At 35.8% G+C, this 4,822-nt stretch overlaps 1 non-coding gene across 1 annotated transcript; it reads right to left on the bottom strand.

Moving 5' to 3' along the window:
- Positions 1-4,342: 4,342 nt before the first annotated feature.
- LOC124897366 lies at positions 4,343-4,448 on the bottom strand. The gene has a single exon (XR_007054088.1). It is a non-coding gene; the product is annotated as a small nucleolar RNA R71 (small nucleolar RNA).
- Positions 4,449-4,822: the final 374 nt, after the last annotated feature.

Here is a 4,822-nt window from a genome sequence, read left to right as displayed (position 1 = left end):
GTTGACTTGGAGAGGTCAGTAGAGGATAATGTATATTTATACAAGCCATCCACAATAACTCCATTTGATGAGATTGTGATGAGATAAGAGAAATCAAAGAGCTAGTTTCCAAGCTTTCTCATAGGACAGGAGAGTCTTCCACCACCCGTTATTCCCTCAAGGACCAGAAGAGTCTTCCACCACTTGCAATTCCTATGTTGCTTGGTCTTCTATGTGATATATATGAAGTATCAGAAGAAGTAGGGGGATACTATTTCTAGGATTGATAGGGCCTACTCGTATCAAAAATATTTTCAAAGAAGCTTGGGGACTCGCATTAGAAGATAAAGAAAAGGGGGAAGTAGAGAGATAAGTTTTTAATAAAGATGTGGAAGGGGGTGAAGGGCCTTTGGAAGGTCCTAAAACCCAGAGACATACTTTCTTCTCCTATAGCTAATAGTGATGATAAGGTCCCAGTTAAGTGGCCAAACCTAGATGGTGCTAAAGGTGATGCTGACACTGATGGAGACAACAGTTCTTTTTTACGGTTACAGGAAGAACCTTTTTTCTCTCTTTGTGCCTTCTTGATTATGCATTGAGGTCACTGCAAGCTTTTAGTTGGGTCTGTCTGTGTCCATATTCATTTATTTAGTCTGTATTATTGAGATATTTGAGGATGTTTTTTATGATTGATTTGGATGATTTTTATTTTTATTCTGGGTTATAATATTCGGGCACTCTTATGGTGCCAATATTACTTGGATTAATTTCTTGTTTCATTCTTAGATGTTTATTTTATCTTTATCTTGCTTATGAAGATGTGAGATGAACCTTTCCCTATGATAGATTGAGTAATGACATTCTTAGGGGAAAATCACTATGATTGGCTTTTATGCCATAGATGCAGGGGAAGTCTAAGTACCCGTAGCATTGGAGTTTTGGGATCTCCCTTATACCTATGGTGAAGTTTGAGTATCCATATGGTCTGCCCTTATAAAAGCTGAAATATGAGACTATGGCTTGGCTTGGTGCCATCTTTAGCAAATTTTGCATAACGTAAATACAAAGAAACACCCCTCCTTCCATCCAAAAAATTTTAAAAACCAAGGGCATGGACGTGAATAATTTTGTAACAATACTTTACCTTTACTGTGACTCCAAAGTCTTTACTTTGTAGTATATGGTAAATACTTCCTTTTTTCTTTAGTAGGAAATGCAATTGAGCCTCTTCAAAAAGTTTACATGCCATGTGCTGTGAGAGTAACTGCGTATTTCTCATGCATAATTTTATAATCTAAAACTTCCCCCATTAGTCTCTCAAGGCTAATTGTGATTATGCTTTCTTGGTGAAATAATATTAGTCCTTCTATGTAAACATAGGAACTAACTTTATCATAAATGGCTTACCCGTGCATAGAATAGTATCCTTAGTTACCCATTTTGAGCCTTCAAACCTTTCTTTGGAAACTACATTACTAACGCTAAACCATTTAAAGTTTATCCCTATTTTGAACCCTACCCTCCTAGAACATGGAAAATGAAACTTGAGGCCAAATGCCTAAGTTGGGAATGCTAAGTTTTGGAAAAAGTAACCTTGAGACATGATATTGTAAGTGGATGCCTAAAAAGCTAAATAAAGAGAGAAAGAGAAAAAGGTGAAAAAGAAATGAATCATCAAAAAATGGAATAGCATGGATAGCAAAAGAAATAAGGGAAAAATAAAATTCTTTCAAAAATATGGGTAAATCAAGGTAGCGAAAGTAGGCATGGGTGAATTTTAGAAACAAATGAAGTGGTCCATGGTAAAAAGTTGGGTTGAATGGTGTGATGTAGATGTTCATGGAGGTTGTAGTCACTTAATTCCTAAATTATTTCATACGCTCTCCCGAATCTATGTTACAAACTTAAGAAAGCACTTTAAGATCTCCAACCAAGTGTATTCATAGTAGTGGCGATTCAAAATAAGGGTAAGCATATGGTTTGGTACATGTTAGCATTAAGAGTCTTTGTGAGAGTCAGTGTTTTGCACTTAAATCCCTTGTTGCATAATCATTAATATGGTGTGTGGGATTTCTTTCTCATTAGAATACATAAAGACTATCTAAGGCATGTGAAATCGTCATCTTCTAAAAATGAGGGAAAGGAGTATGATTGAGTCATTATCCATCGGGAGTTACTCCTAGAGTGTTGGTGATTGCTGCATTGATTTTTCTTTAAAGTCTTTTGCATTTTTGAAATTGTATTTCTTGTTGAGAGGAGTCATGAGAATGACTTTGCCCATGCTTGAATGCTACTTGTTGGTGTTAATCAAGTCTGAAGTCAATGTGATCATTTGGTAATTTAAATGGTCTTGTAATTACATACTCTCATTGAATATGAACTAGTGTTGCTTGAGTACAAAAAAAGGTCTATGTTGAGGGTATTGAGAAGTGGTAAATTTACCACTCATTGACGCCTAAAATTGTGCACACTACTATGATTAAACAGTGTTAATCAGATGAATTTTCTATTTAAATGCTCTAGTTCCCATGTTTTGTAGTTATATAGGTGATAGGAAGAAAAAAATTAAAAGCAGCTGAAAAGAGATCAAAAAGGGAAGAGTTAGTGTAAAAGCTAGAAGAACATGAGCAGGAACTGACCCTGAGGGTCGCGATCACAAAAAGTCAAGATTAATCAAGATAGAAATTGCTATTGGCTCACTTCGATCGCGATCAACATCTGGCGACGTAATTGAGAAGAAAAAACCCAGGGGCAGATTTGTCATTTTCAATAGCTGGTTACAATTCTCTATAGGACAATAACCCTTTCATTTTTTTGATATCACCAACTAGATTTTGAAGTTTTTTCTTTGCAAAAATCATACTAAATTGGGAAAGAATATTGTGGCTAATTTTCCAATTGAGTTTAGTTGTAATTGAAGTTAAATTGAAGAATAATCTTGTTTGCATCTCAATGTAAGCTTTGAATAACCATTTTGGTTTATTTCTTTCCTTAAACTTCATGACTAGCTAAACATCTATCTTGGGATTATGTTGAAATAGGGTAAAAATATGTATGTGCTTTGATTATTAGTGTATAATCTTGATTAAGGATGTTGGGTATCACTAATACTTGCTTGTTGAGTGGAAATATGTGAATGAAAACCCCAAATTCCCAAAATCTCAATTCATCCTTAGAAGAGGGATGTAGGTATGGTTATGGATCTTATATCATCCTTGAATAAAGGATATAGGTGGAAAGGTATTAGCAGATAATAAATAGATATTACGTTTTTCCTTTACAATATCTTAAAAATAGGGATGGGTTGTGAATTTGTTATGTCTTGGGCATCTTCCTAGAAATAGGGATCCCCAATTGAGGTTTTGTGTGGATTTTCTTGCCACGCCCATGAGGTATCCAAAAGGGTCCATAGGTGAAATTATTGGTGGTTGTTTGAAAAACTAGCATCAAAACCCCTAACCTATCCTATCCATCTAGTCATTAACTAGAATTTGCATTTGATTATCATGAACCTATGCATTATTTGCCCCTAGGAAGACATAATCCCAAGACTATTCTCCAATTGGAATATTACCCACTTTTGTTGCTCTTAATTGCTAGTTTGATTAGGCTTCGCTAAAACAACCTTCCAAACCAACCCCCTCCCCAATATTAATTTATGTGTTTCATTTTGTTCACATTATGGGTATATCTTTAGTAGATATTAATACCGATAGGATTTGAAGACTAATTACATTCCCCAAGGATTCGACCCCAACTCAAGTTAGGTTTTTATATTTGACAACGGTTGCCTTGCTTATTTATCATGGAGTAAGTTGAGCGTGATCAAAATAGCACCATTACCGGGGAGTGAAACTTAGTTTTTGCTTGTGTGGTATTTATGTATAGTACCTTTGGTTTACCAATAGTGGTTGGTATTTATTTTGATTTTTGTTTTTGTATATTTTTAGGTGATTTCAATATGTGATCATGAAAGTAATATTGGGACCCTTGATGGTCCCCTTGATGATAAGGAGCAACTCAATATGTTATACGTGCAAGTTCTATCTGCCTTCTACCTAATCAAGGGAACGGGGTTTTCCACATCACGAGTGTTATGTTGCACATGCTTCAAATAAAAGGTCTCTTTGGGGTTAATCTCATGAAGACCTAAATTTGCACTTGAACAATTTTGTGGAAGTGTGTTCCCCTTTCGACATTGCTCACATCTCACAAGAATCAATACGGTTGCATGTCTTTCGATTTTCTATAATAGGTGAGGAGGTATTATGGCTACAATCTTTTCCCACCGGGCCCATCACATTGTGAGATGAACTTACCAATGCTTTCTTAGATCGATTCTTCCCACTATTAAAGATGTTGTAATTGCATAACAAAATCACAAAATTTCATCAATTAAATGGAGAGCCTCTGTATGAGGTATGGAAGGGTTTTAATGGGAAGCTTATACAATGTCCCAACCATGAGGTACAGGAGAAGATACTTCTCCGAATCTTCTATTGGGCTTTGGATTAACTAAACAAAATCCTGGTGGACAATGCAACCGATGGGTCACTTGTGATTTTTTCATATAGTGTGGCTTCAAACTTGCTTGATGAAGTTACAAATAAAAATAGGGGTGGCATCCCTGGGACATTGAGGTATCTAAAAAGGGTCCTGTAATACCTCCTGTGTTGATAAAGAGCAATAAAATAAAGAAGAAGAGAGGGAGGAAAACTTTGCAAAAATGAAGCATGTGCTGGACACACCGACAAAAGTGGTACACGTCATGGCATCCAAGGGATATGATGAAGAAGAGACCAAGAGGCTATATTAAGAAATTAGATATCTGGCTAACTATTCA

Source organism: Capsicum annuum, chromosome 3 (genome assembly GCF_002878395.1).
Source record: "Capsicum annuum cultivar UCD-10X-F1 chromosome 3, UCD10Xv1.1, whole genome shotgun sequence".
Lineage (NCBI taxonomy): Eukaryota > Viridiplantae > Streptophyta > Magnoliopsida > Solanales > Solanaceae > Capsicum > Capsicum annuum.
This window is presented reverse-complemented; position numbering and strand designations above follow the sequence as displayed.